At 43.5% G+C, this 14651-nt stretch overlaps 2 long non-coding RNA genes across 2 annotated transcripts in view; both read left to right on the top strand.

Moving 5' to 3' along the window:
• Positions 1–551: 551 nt before the first annotated feature.
• The window catches only part of LOC135812661 (uncharacterized), a 28846-nt gene continuing 14746 nt past the window's right edge, over positions 552–14651 (top strand). Inside the window, exons 1-2 of the long non-coding RNA XR_010552908.1 lie at positions 552–669; positions 5027–5401. This is a non-coding gene — a long non-coding RNA (uncharacterized LOC135812661). The remainder of the gene's footprint in view (positions 670–5026; positions 5402–14651) is intronic.
• On the top strand, positions 6931–9161 carry LOC135811956 (uncharacterized). The gene is made up of 2 exons (XR_010552729.1): positions 6931–7114; positions 7199–9161. It is a non-coding gene; the product is annotated as an uncharacterized LOC135811956 (long non-coding RNA).

Genomic DNA, 14651 nt, shown 5'->3' with positions numbered 1-14651 from the left:
CTTCATACGATCGAGGAAAGTGAAATAGCAGATGGAGAACGATCTAGAGAGCGAGCCTTACGCTGAAACGCCTTTGCTGGCTTGCAGCGCTGGTCAAGCACATCTCGTGGACTCGAGTTTGAGCTCATCGTATTCTCCTTAGGGGCTTTCCAGGATGACCAAGATGATGACAATTGTCCCAGGGAAACTAAAGTTACGTCCAATTCAAGGTAAAGAATTTGAGGCCACAATTCTTCACATACATTGAAACATTTTATTCTGAACTCCTCCTGCCTGATGTGAATGGGAATAATAGTTGAGAAAGTAGTACTTATACTTGTACCTGGTTGATTGACCCATGTGTGTTAATCTATTCCCCTTATAGATATCAATGAGTGTAACAGCATGTGTGTTAATCTATTCCTCTTATAGATATCAATGAGTGTAACAGCATGTGTGTTAATCTATTCCTCTTATAGATATCAATGAGTGTAACACCATGTGTGTTAATCTATTCCTCTTATAGATATCAATGAGTGTAACACCATGTGTGTTAATCTATTCCTCTTATAGATATCGATGAGTGTAACACCATGTGTGATAGTACATTGGCACAATGCAACAACACTTTGGGAAGTTATTCGTGCACTTGCAATCCTGGATACACTGCTGATGGGACTACCTGTAGAGGTTAGCTATGGTGTATAGTGATTCACTCAGTGTGTTCGATTGGGCACGCGAATCGATTCATAAATCCATTCATCAATCGATTCGCGCTATTCACATCATCCCATGTGAATAGGGTGAATGGATTCTGAATCGATTCCAGGGCTCATAACATGAAATCGAACGGCGAGATTCCATTCATGAATCGATTCAAGTGCGTAATCAAACGCACTCACTGTGTTTGTGTGTGTGTGCGTGTGTCTGTGTGTGGGTGGGTGTGTCACGCACGTACGTTTGTGTGTATGTGTGTGTCCACCAAAAATGCATACATAGTATCCTGCGTGTTTCCTGAAAACAACAATGGGAGGAACGCATAACCTTTGAGCGTTTTTGTTTTGTGGGATCCATCGATATTATCCTAACGGCTTCGGAACCGGAGGGTTGAGTGGCTTGGCCATGTGTCACACTAGCCGATTTTCATGTGCCCAAGCAGCTTTTGCTTTGCTTTTTACCATCGCCTCGGCCTACGTATGTTCCCCGGCTTCGCTGGAAGAATGTGATTTTGTCTGATCTTGAGCACATCGGCATTGCACATCTGGCCTGGTAGGAGATCGTTCAGGCTCTTTCTGCTTGTCAGGTATCTGCCATTTTGTCGGGCCTCGCCAGAAAGCACCCTGACCAATCTCAGCGTGGGGACTGTAGTATCTGCTATCGCTCATTTCGTCAGCCAGGTGGCAAAGCAAGGCACAAATGTAGCTCAAAGAGACGTCTCTCTATTAGGAGCATCATGGCATGCGATAAGCTACCAAATACAGATCCACAATGTGGTCAGCATGCTCCTCATCTGTGTACCAACTAGACATGCTTGATCCAGTCCAGACCAACAGGCGCTTAATATACCTTGCATTCTCTCTTGAAAAATAAGACTCGGGATAACATGTGAATCGATGTCCACCAGACCTGCCACCCTTGCCTCAAAAGGCGTGTGGTTTCTCCATTTCTCATGCCATCAAATTAAAAAATCAGGCAAAACAAGCAAGGTGTAGTGAAACAAATCGACTGGAAGCTCGGGTATAACAATAAATCATCCAATCCTTATGTTAAACATGCACTTCCTCCGCGTCAATAAAATGGTCGCTTCGCACATTGCAATATTTGTGACTTGCTCGTCTTAGTCCGACTGTCAGAATCGCTGTTTTCTGTGTTCGAACATTGGTGCGACCCTTCCTGCGCAATGTTGACTTGGATTTTGTCGGAGCTCTCTTCCGCACCAAACAAATTCATCGCGCTCCGCACTATTCCACCCCAAAGCAAGTATCGTTCTTTTTCTGGAGTTTGTGCCTTCGCATATCGTTCGCGCGGGCATTTATCGACTGGAAGCTCAGGTACAACAATTCTGGTGTCTCTCCTGAATATGAAATAGCGGTCACGTGCTCATGTGTACACCAGTCGCCTGGTCACTGTGCCTGCAGAGTACAATTTTCACATCAAGATTCAACTCAAAGGTTCAAAGCAGGGAGTCGTAAGAGGCTTTTACGACTCCCTTGTTCAAAGGTTCAACTCGAGTGACATAAACGGGCCCAAACAGGCTGTAAATGAGCAAGTGACCGCTTACTCAACCGTGTTTGATTGGGAACGAGGGCCGAATGCTGCATCGCAACCTTTTCGGACCAAAACCAGTCGACTCAGCGGCCAAAAGACTACAAAATATGGACCAATCGCGGTCATCCGCGCTTTTATAAGAACGAAACGGCGTTTTTAGTGACTTTTTCCATACAAATCCCTATCTAGCAGGGCGCAGTCACCCAGTTTCGGTGGAAGTGCGCAAGTTCAATTGAAAATAAAGGAGGAAGGGAGCGTCTCAGCTTCCTCGGACCAAGACCATTCGACTCAGCACCCCGAAGACTACAACAGGTGAAATTTTGATTTTAGGGTATTTATTATTATTACTTGCATGTACGCGTTGGAGTCAACCATGCAAGCATGATCCACAACTTCGCTTATGCTGAACATGATAAACAGGACTATGACAGGGGAAAGAAATTGAGCTAGAACGATGATACAATGATATAATTATCATATACAATGTAGCTCATGGGTATTGAAGATATGTCATTTATGAATATGTCTTTAATTATGTCATTGAATATTGCAGCCTGAGTGATAATAATAGTGCTATTTCCTGAGTTTGACTGTTTCAGGACCTGTCGGAATATTTTAGGGTATACTTCCCCTTTAAGTACTTCCTCCGCGTCATCGAAATTGTCGCAGTTTGACTTTTGATATAAAAACGGGGTATTTACTCACCAGCACTCGTACCAGAGGCAGGGAATGGGATATAGGCGATAGTCATCAGTATAGGGTGACGGTAAAGTTCTATTTTCTATTATTGGAAGCTGGAATTTTTGAACTAGACGCAATTTCTTCGCTGATGTCGCTGCGATGGTAATTTCGACTCGCGGAGATCAGTCAGGCGTTGCAGCCTGCACATTTCTCGTGCTTATGGCCATTCACTCAAGCCTCATCACTGTTTTACCTTAGCTGGGGTGAGAATGCCCTTCGTGGAACAAGTGGCAGCGCTTGGAGAAACATCGAGGGGTCAGCAAACTAAATGCCTGCAACAGCGATAAAATTTGTCGCTCTGGTTGAGACACTCAGTACATGATTGTACCTGCAAGAGTCGTGTAGACTCTACACGTAGTGTTAGTGATGCACGCGCAGGTGCCGTACCATGGTATACCAGTGATGCTGATACCAGGGCGCGCTGGACGCGATAGTAGTACACTTACCTGAGCTGCATGAGCTGTGACCAAACAGCTAAAATAAATGGGCATGCCACGGCTAAAACAAGTTCATTTCAAGATCGAGGTGATTCCGCCGACGGTAATCAACCGACCTCGCAACGATCGTGTATTCTTACTAGGCTTCGTTGGTGGTGAAGTAGAAATCATCCAGAGCTAGCAGACGACAAGCATAGCAGCTCTTGTCCTGTGGAGAAAGTCAAAGCGTTTGAGATGAGGCGCGACCAACTTTCAACCTTCTTTGAAATATTTCGGAACGATATTTTTGCGTCCATTGACATCAGCGACGACGAGGACTTCATCTCTGCATGAAAACTCTCAGTCCAACTGTTCTGGAACGTTACTCTAGTCTTCAGACTATCATACTGTGTAATATGATTTGAATGGCTTAGCTTATGGAGTTGTCAGTAACAAGTAACAAGTCACTAGTCAAACTGCGACAATTTCGATGACGCGGAGGAAGTATTAAAATTGATTTATCCATCGTTAGGCAATCATTTTTTATATCTATGTTTCGCGTCAGTTCAACTTCCAGAATCATATGCGAGAGGTGGAAAAAAAATAGTTGCAAAATAATAAAAAGGCTCATCAAATCTGCGGAGGTGGATGCACTGTACATAGCACAATAGCTCGTGCATGGTGTACATTCGAAAGAAAATCGTACATCGAAGCACAACATCTGGGTTATCAGCATGAGTAAATATTCACTTTGGACAGAGGAGGCAACCGTTGGTGCCTATGCTTCGCTGTATTATTGTACTCAGACTTCAGCAGCGGTGCAAAGACCTCCGGAATGACGCATCCTCTCAGCTTGAGGCGATCAATGCTGTCTGGTGTTAGCTCATAGAATATTGCTCCCAGATGCCGAACAAAAGATTTACCAACGCTGGCCTAAAGGCCATTTCTGAATCTCAGCTTCGCCGTATGCAACCAGTCCACACTGATGACTTGCACGATCGTACACTCACCGTGCATGTAAGATTTTTTATTTTTTCCGAAAAAAATCAAAACGTATGCGTGCGGACGACGCGAAACATAGCTATAGAAAATGATGGCCTTAAGCTAAAGGGAAATTAATACGTGAAAACCCATGATCGCTTCAACCCTAGTTGGACGCCCTTGTTCTGCCTACAATTCGTCAGATAACCTTATTTTTGTTAACTATTAAAATTGATTAATCCATCGTTAAGCTAAAGAGTAATCGATAGTTGAAAGCCCACGGTCGTTTTAATCCTAGTTTGGATGCCCTTGTTTTGCCTGCAATTCGTCAGATACTGTTATTTTTGTTAACTACTAAAATTGATTAATCCATCGTTAAGTTAAAGAGTAATCGATAGTTGAAAGCCCACGGTCATTTTAATCCTAGTTTGGATGCCCATGGTTTGCCTGCAATGTCAGACACTATTTGTTAACTATTAAAATTGATTAATCCATGTTTAAGCTAACGAGTAATCGATAGGTGAAAACCCATAACCATTTTAAAGCTAATTTCTGACGCCCATGGTTTGGCCCGCACTGTCAGATTTTTTCACTTCACTTTACTTGGAATGCACAATTTCATTTCCTAAATTCACTTATAGGCACATCTACGCTTGAAGAAATCACTTTAGCCCCAGTTTTGAACCAATCCGCAACAAGCACGTTAGCCCCAACTTTGAACCAATCCGCAACAAGCATGTTAGCCCCAACTTTGAACCAATCCGCAACAAGCACGTTGAACCAATCCGCAACAAGCACGTTAGCCCCAGATTTGAACCAATCCGCAACAAGCACGTTGAACCAATCCGCAACAAGCATGTTAGCCCTAGCTTTGAACCAATCCGCAACAAGCACTGTAGCCCTATTATCAGATGGTGGTGCGGACCCAACGTCATCTGTGCCTGATATTGGGGAAACCCCCGCCCAATCCGGCTCAGTTATGAGTACTGGGAGCACGACAACTTTCAACAGCACATGTAAGTAATAAATTAATAACTCCTCTTTCCAAGTTGATACAAGATTGTGATGGGGTAATGGTGATGCTGGATCTCACACTAAGTTTCACTGATTTACTTTTTTCACTTCACTTTGCTTGCAATACCCAATTTCATTCTCCAAATCCACTTATTGGCACACCAGTTCTTGCACCTGCACCCTTAGGACTCCAAGGACCCAACGGCACATGTGCCCGATGTTGGGAAAACACCGGTCCAATTTCACTCTGTAATGACTACTGTCAATATAACTTATAACTAATACTAAACTAAAACGGCTAATTTTTGATTTTTTTCCAAAAGGAATGTCTTCGCTAAAAATTTGCATGTCCAGTACGGTACCAGTAATCTAATTTGTTTTAACCCTGAAACTCGCACCTCTAAAATATTATATTTCATCGCTAATTGGTTCTGATTCAGAAATGGATAAATTTGTTAGCTGCTAAAACTATCCTCTTTACAGTACTGGGTGTACTACAACTGACAGTAAGACACTTAAATGAGAATAATGGATAATAATAATTAATTAATAATTGTACTCAGATGGAGAGCCAAGTTATGTTAGAACCTTCCAAGTTGGAACATGGCCAGCAATCGACGACATCTGAGAGTTGTAATTTTTGTACTCCTCCGAGGTGTGATTTTTGGCGTGCTGGGCCAAGCACAAGAAAGCCATCTGCCAAAAATGAAGAAAATGGTTGTATCCTTTGGTATAAACTTTGTAGCTAGTCGAAGGAAGCTGCTGTTTGGAGCAGAAACGCTGATATTGACTATTTTCGGCATGTACTCCTGCATTCAATCAGGTACTCAGGCATGCAGTCTCACCCGTATTTTAGCTCTTTTTCTGAAATGGAGGCTGCTCTGCGCCCCTCGGTGAACATTTCCTGCGCTCGTGGAGCAGCTGAAAAGGACCACTGGTATGTCTGGTCCCTGGTTTGAAAGTGGAGAGTCGACTTTTGTGCCTTGATAAAGGTACGTCTCAGGTAGCTTATTTTGAGTGCTCCTCGTACAATTTTGATCGTGATAGAAATCCTCAGACCAAAGTCAGCGCGAAGATGGCCGTACAGTTTTCTTGTGCATTTTTTAGTTGTTTCGTCTCGTATCTATGTCAGTATCGTGATGGTGAAGTGGAGGGGGTGATTTACTTCCTCTGGGCTTCGTTTGGCCGACTTTGCTTCGTCCTCGTTGAAAAGTGATGCTGAAAAAAGGTCGATTTATAGCAAAATTATGTTGATTTTGAATGTACGTGATGACATGCGATTGCTGGCTATGAGGTTGTTGGAGTGTGCATCCAAGATGTCATCACCAGCAATCAGCGACATCGCGCCTGACAAAAGTCTTTCGAATAAAATATTTCCACCCAAACGTCACTGCTGGTGCTGAGCTCGCGCGATCGAGTGTGAAGTTTTTTTTGTGATCTCAATGAAAAAGGATTTTTTTGAACTCACGCTGTACACAACAAGCTCTCTGATCTGCATGACTGTCTTTTTCGGTGGAGGTGATTTTTTTTGTTGTTGTTGTTGTGGCTGGCGACGAGAAGGCTCTCATTTACGCTAGGTATCTCATAGACAGAATGAGCCTGGTTTTTACGCCAAGCTGATGTTTTCAGCAGCAGTCCGCTGTGGAGAAAATTCAAGCAGTCTTAGGGGCCTGAAGTTTTCGCTGCTTCTTACCGGATCGACAGTGGGAAAGAAGGTACGTTTATTTTATTGTAATAAATCAGGTCGCGAGGTCGACACAATTGAGCTGTTCGTTGCACTGTGAATTTTGTTGCTTTAGGGTGGCAGCGTGCAGTACCTTGTGAAATGGAGAGACTTTATTCTCTATGAACTTGGGAGTATGAAGATATCAGATATCAGTGACGATCTATCAGGTGATTTCATTTCATTTTGGGTGAATTTATTGAATGTATTCTTGCATCTCCCTTTTGTTTGCTGTAGATATTTTGATGGTTCGGGGAATGTTGGGCCCTTTCTCAGATGACGAATGTTTGAGGCTGCTGATGGAGCTTGCACTGCTGTGCAGTGAAAAATAGAAGTGAAATAGTCACAAAAGGCACAATGGAGTTTTACGTATAATAGTGCTCCACATTATTGTGTCGAGCCCTCTCCGCTGGCAGAAGGAAGTTTTCCTCCTTGAAATGAAATAGTCTATTTCTGACTTTCGAATCAGAAACTGGACAAAGGGGGTTGGGACCGAAGAATTTCCCTGTGAAGTTCTTTCCTCCAGGTTGGGATGCTTGCATGAACGTACATGGACAAGGCCCACGGGCTCACTACCTGATTACCTTCAAGCCTATGATTCGCCGTAGTCCATGTACGTTCCTGCAGTACTCCTCTGGATCTATGACAGGATGGGATCGTGCTGCCCGGCAGTTTGTCTCTTCCACAGAAAAGGGCATTGATTAATCATGAGCTTACCGCAGAGCACAACGAAAGCATTGTAGCATGAAACTAATTTGTCTGAATACAAATCTGCACAATGGCACAGACGGCTAATGGAGGTAAAGCATAGCATCACCAGCATTGTATTCCTGGAAGCAGTGCAAGTTATAGATTTAGGTATCAATATTTATCTAAGCTTTAGCGAAGTCCGGACGCAGTACATTACTAGTGTGAAAGATAGAAGAAAAAGCAATGATATCCGTATATACCCGGAAAGAGAGGTGAGAGTGGGTGGGAGTAAGTGAAAGCACTTGTACAAACATCTGTGCAACCGGAAAGAGCAGAGAAAAGGCTAAAGCAATTACACAGGCCATGCGTACGAGGTAATTTAGCAGTGAGACCCAAACATTCTTGTAAACGAGAATGCAGCTTCAGCACACATTTTCTATTTCTTCATGTTGCGCTGCTGTTGCCGTTTCCCAACGATATGATGAGGCTCTCCGTTATGCTTCTGCTGGTTTTCCTGTGCAGGTATGTGCTGCCGTAGCTCAGAGAAATCTTTGGCCAGGGTAGCCAAGATGGCATCACCCACATCCTCCTCTCCTTCAGGTTCACTTGTAGGTTTGGCATTCATGCTTGACATCTCCTTCAGTACTGTGTAGGTCTTCTCCTATTGGTTTTTGTCTGCCCATACCATTTGCACTGCTCAGTGATGTCGGCAACAGTCGCCTCCAGCTCACCATTTTCCATTTTTTCTTTACTTTTTGGATACGCTGCGTGTCCTTGAGGTAGCATTTGAGGCTGACCAGTTCTTCTACCTTTGTTTTGCAAACATTCTTGTCTAGTGTTCAGTGATCGAGCCCAGTCAACGTTGAAGCACCCTTGTTATTTCTTTCCGTTTCTTTTTATTCTTGTACACCGCTGCCTGCAACCGTGCATTTTAATATGTTTGCGAGAATCTCTTTTCACCTGCAGCAACCAGAGTTTGAAAGTACCGACACAAACTGGAAGCATGCCCAGTTTCCAGACAACTAGCTGCTTCAAAAATTCTTATGTCAGATGAGTGACTGGTTGCGCAGCCGACATTATGGTGACATAATGTGTCCTTGTAGTTCTGTTTATTATTACTTATATATTTCACTGTTCGCGTCAAACTCGGCTAAAGGCCGAGTTTTCCGCATACGTAGGAACGCCACCACCCTTCAAGGATCGTGTGTTTTAATATTATAGCAGTGTATTTTGGTATTTGCTTTGACTATCAGTCCTTGGCTGATGCTGGTCATACCTTCAACATGTTGATGCGTTTTTCAAGGCATTCAATATACGTAGGCCGCAAGATTCTATCTTTTCATACCGAATACCGATGGCTAGTGCTTCCCCACTAGCTGCGCAAGTGTCACATCTGGCTGCGGCCAACTACCCTTTAATTTGTGTGTTGCCGCTATTGCTGTCTATGTCTCTGTGTGTGCCAGTATATGAGGAACGAGAATTGGTGTTATTGTTGTTGTTGTTGTTGTAGTCGTTGTTGTTGTTGTTGTTGTTGTTCTGGTTGTCATGGGCTGTGGCTGTTGAATGTAGGCTGTTGCTTTTGTTGTTGTACTTTTAGTTGAAGCTGCATCACAAATAGGTAACCACCTTGATGATGGTGCACAATATCCGTTGAAGAAGCTGCAAAAAACACTGTATTCTCAAACCAGTGAGCTGCAGAATGAAACCAAGTATCAAGCTGGCAAAGCTGTCAGCCACTCTAAACGAAATTTACACCAAACAAGTTGCTATTTGTCAACAGGCAGTCATAAAATTCGACTCCCTGACTCAGTCACTATAGTCTATGACTCGTACAGAGTACTGACTGTAGTCACTGAGTAGTCTACGTCCTCGTAGTACATTATAGTACATGACAGCATGCATCATGTCATGTCAGTACATCGACATGGCATGCATCCAGCACATGGCCATGGGAAAGCCCCTACAAAATGGCCTTCAGAGAAAGCCACGCGGTTGGAGAGGTAGTTTACTCGAAAAAACTGAGAAAGAAGTGCTTTTCATCTTCTTGCTGTTCAATGTCAAGCCAGAAACAATTGAGAAGCTGCTTGAAATGTGCAGAATGAGGCGATTTCCCAGATCTTTGAAGCTAGAAAGCGCACTGGACCTGCAATCTTTTGGAACTGGTCCTTCTTGAGGACAGAGATCAGACTAGCCAGGTGACAATGCTGTGGTTTGTTGGCTGACAATATTTGGAGGAAGCTTCAGAAATGACCATGAAGAAGGTCAATTCTTGCTATTTCCTCAAGATCACCAAGGTAACAGATACTTTTCAGTGGAGAAGAAAATCATGATTCTTAGGAGTTGAGATCGCATCGGTTGTTCAATGTTTTTCACTTTCGTTTTTTTCGTTGTGTAACTGTTTGTCTTGTTGGCGTGGTTCACTGGTTTGATGCCTTACATTTCGATCATGGCCATAGTTCAGAGCAATTTTCTTCCTTCCAAGATCACTCTCTGCAGTAAATGCGCAAATATTTTACGGAATTTCGGACTCTGTGGGATGTCATATAATTGCTGGTAATGGTGCTAGAGCTGTTAGCCAGTTAGTTGTAGAACGTCAGTGCCGTCGGTCAGTGTCGTGCAATGTTATCGCATGAGCTGATTGTTTAGTAACCGGTGGTGTTAGTGGACAGTATAGCGTAACTTGTAGTTCCTTGGTCTTTCTCTTTTGTATAATTAATAATTATTAGGGCTGAAACGATCGTGGATTTTCACGTATCGATTACTCTTTAGCTTAACGATCGAGTACTCGATTATAATCAGAGTCATAATTCTGTGCAAACATTACTCTGTTTCCACAAACTATGCCTTCATAATACCAACAAATCTGCATTAGTGAAAGGGTAGCTCCGAAACATGGCAGTTTTGAAGTCAATTTAACCTCAGAACATGAACCATATTCCTGGCAACTGCATACTCCCAGCGGAAACTGATTCAAACTTCACAAAACGAGGGTTTACAGTACCTTCTGGACACAAATTTAGAAAACGCAAAATAATCGTAATCGGTAATCTAAACGAGTACTCGATTATTCGGTATAGTCGTTTCAGCCCTAATAATTATTATAATCATTATTATAATTAAGCGACGAGGAGACAATAATTTAATGATTGCAATGAATAATATTAGTTCCACGGTCATGCCGTACAGCAAAGAAGTCTAAAAGAGGTTTAATCAAAATCGATTTTCTTGTCACTCTCTTCAGTGGATTTTCGTGACTAAAGAATAATAGTGTGTAGCAGAGGAAAAATGATTATTGGAATGATACAATTATACAAAAAGGGCTCAAAAAAAGGAGCGTGAACAACGACTTGAGATCATAGTAATGAGCTATATACGTTAAAACAAAAATAAGCAATGTGTGAACTTACGAATAATAACTTTAGTGCTACTACATGCTTCTTTTGCCTACACAGAACTGGCTTATACAGACGAATACACACAGCTTCAAGCACCCGAAATTGTCGTGCATATCGTGCACGACAAATGACGGTGAAACACAGACTTCTGATTATCACCATCATGTTTCGTATGGAGATTTTGCGTCATCGGGTGCAGAAAAATGTTTCGCATCCAAATTTGGTACGAGAAACATCGATTCTCCGCGGGAAGTTTTAATTTTGATACAAATGTTCAAAATAACAAGGCCTAGCGCGTGAATGTGGCGTGTTTGCAATCGTAACCTTGGCAATGACGGCAAACACACAAGTTCCGTACTCCGGAACATTTCACTGCTCGAAAACGACGTACAAAAGATCCCTGGAAACTCCTCTACGTCATCTAATTATCCACTGATGATGAGAGTAAAATAAAATTTAACTCTACGTCATCTAATTATCCACTGATGATGAGAGTAAAGTAATATTTAACTTTTTGAGGATGAAGGACCAATATATCGATATATTTTTAGGTGCTTGAAGTCGCTCATATGTTGCTGAGACGAGTATGATCTGATTCTTCGTCAAGGTGAGACATGTCGCTGTCGATCCACTTCGGTCCCGTGGAGAACCGGCCACATTTGAGTATACTCAGAGAATGCGTCGATCGAGAAATTATTTGGAATTTGAAACTAAAGGCCTATTCACAATACAACTTTCTGCGACGCGATATGCGACTTGCGACATATGCGACGAGCTGCGGCAGCGACACACGGTTCGCAATATTCTTCATGTTTGCGACGACCTCATGCGCACAAGTAATACTATGCACATGCACCCAGGGTCGCGACGGAAACTCCATTTGTGTCGCATGTCGCAAAAGTTGAATTTTCTTCAACTTCTGCGACAGGTGCATTGCGACAGCTTGCGACAGCTCGGGACAGGCAGTTTCTTGTCGCAACTGTCGCAAATCGCGTGTCGCGTCGCAGAAAGTTGTATTGTGAATCGGCCTTAACTTGTTACTTTGTTGAGCATACTAGAAAACTGAAAACTTTAGCAGAATAGCAATGAAAAATATCAATTGTGCACTTATAACCATGTATAAAAAATTAAAATGAAACAATTCTAGAACGTTTTCGTGTGACTATCATCAGTAGAACATCGTCACATAGTAAGAATCACTAAGACAACCAGTTTTATAGCTAGAGTAATATGAAAAGAAGCGTGAGAATACAGCACAGCTAGCGGTTATGCAAAACGCGTGTAGTGTGACCCTTTGCAGTGTATCTGAGAATGGTAGCAGTATGGACAAAACTGGTGAGTGCGTATTATTTGAAAAGTGTGAGTGCTACAACATTTTCTTTTTGCTTGCATAAAACAGGGTCACATAATACGCACTCACCAGTAATGAAATAAACTATGTGAGCACTCATATCACAACCATAGCAACAATTGAAAGTTTTCTGAACGATATCTTGCCACAATTATCAATGTAATTCCTGACTGATGTAATGATGAAAGTACAAGTTGCATGACAGTGGGAAGAGGAGTATGGAAGCGGAGTGTACAGTGACGATGAAAACCCAGGTGATCTGTTACATGTACTAGGAGAGTTGAGCTTGACAGGTGAAGGTGGTAATGATAGACGGGAAGGCCTCTTTTACGGGCAAAGCAAAGCACAATCATCACCATGTATCAGTACAGTGAGTAGTTAAACCCAACACGAATGAAAAATGTGAAATGGAATAAAAACAATATTTGTAAAAAAATAAATAAATTAAAATTAAAATTCAATATCGAACACGAATAAAATAAAATAAAAATATGTAAAAAATAAACAATATCGAACACGGAATTAATTCCGGAACTATCTACTCAACCAATTCATAATGCAATACCCGCACACTGTGTCAGTGATGGAACTCCGCTACCCGATCAACATGCAGAGACCACTCAATCACATGCTTAGAAGCCGCTCTCCACAATGGCCAACTCCCTCATCGCATTAACTGGACGATGGTAGGCCGATCGTGCACCGCGAATGCACATTATGGCTGCCCTGAGCAAAGCGAAGGACAAGCGACACCGCACATAGGCCATTAGCTGGGCATACGGTCGATCGGCAGTTGCCAGCAATGCACACAACCGCTTAATGAATGCAGTACACTCCGGAGCACAACAACCCGCCGTGGTAAAGACTAGAGGGGTAAATGAACCACGGTCGACATTGTTGATACGCTCGGCATACTCACTCTTTTTGCGGCGCTCATGTTGCTTCAGAAGATCACTGACAGGCTTGCTCTTGTATGATGCTGCATCCGGGTGCAAGATCCGGACATCGAAGAACGCATTCTGAGCCCGGGTCCAGAACCCACGAGCTCGGACATCAGCTCGGGCGTCGTTCGCGGTGTTTGTCGATGCCGATAAAAACACCTCGCCTGTGATCGGAGCAAGTACAGGCTCGACTGCCACATCTGAGCATACCTCCGTCAGAAGATCCGCCACGATATCTCTTACTTCATTGTGGCGAATTGTCGGGAAACCTCCGCGGGGGCAAATCATCGCATGCGTGGCGTCGAACGGCTCCCCACACACACAGCTCGCTGGTGTGTCCAAGAGAGACCAACCATAGCGGAGAGCTAGAGCGTCGCGGAAGTCTCCCTTGGACAGATGGTGACCATGGTCTGCCAGAGGCAATACCCCGAGCCAACTTGACACGCCTTTCGTGGATAAACTCTCCAGCCGACGAGCCAGGGCAGGGGACGCACTGCTTTTGATCGTGACGAAATCATTCTGCTCCCTCTGACGACGGTCATGCGCTAGCCGTGTCTTCTCGCTTAGGGCTGCCTGGCGAACATCCTCCGTGGAGTTATGGGTGTATTGATCATTCTGGTGTACAATCTCCTCCACCTGAAGGGCCGTTACAGCTCTCGACGCAGGGAGCTCTGCCGTACCCATTTGCTGAAAACACGGCAGGGCCATCCCCCCCCCCCAGTCGACAGGGCAGGCGGAGAAGGTTCAATTCTTCTGGTAGGAAGGAATCACGGCCCGCTAGAGCAGGTAGAAGCTCCTCCGTGATCACCTTGTCAAGGTCGGTAAGGCATTGTGCAGGGAAAGGTACTGTACGCAATAGGTAGGTCCACCTACCACGTAAACCATGAGATATTGCAGCATAGGCAGCATGTTGCTCCGTTTTTGCAATCTCTGTAAGCTTCTTCAGCTCTTCCTTCCACTTCGCCACCCGTTGCTGCACACTTTCCGCGACCGCCTCTTCCGATCCAATCTCGGTGGTAATGATGATGAGGATGATGATGATGATGATGATGATGATGATGATGATGATTTTTTTTTTTTTTTTTTTTTTTTTTTTTTTTTTTGATGATGATGAAGCCACTTCTTTGGGCAAACAAAACACAATTTCCCAAG

This window comes from Sycon ciliatum, chromosome 3 (assembly GCF_964019385.1).
Source record: "Sycon ciliatum chromosome 3, ocSycCili1.1, whole genome shotgun sequence".
NCBI classification, from domain to species: domain Eukaryota; kingdom Metazoa; phylum Porifera; class Calcarea; order Leucosolenida; family Sycettidae; genus Sycon; species Sycon ciliatum.
Note: the sequence above shows the minus strand (reverse complement) of the source record. Positions and strands in the feature narration are given on the sequence as shown.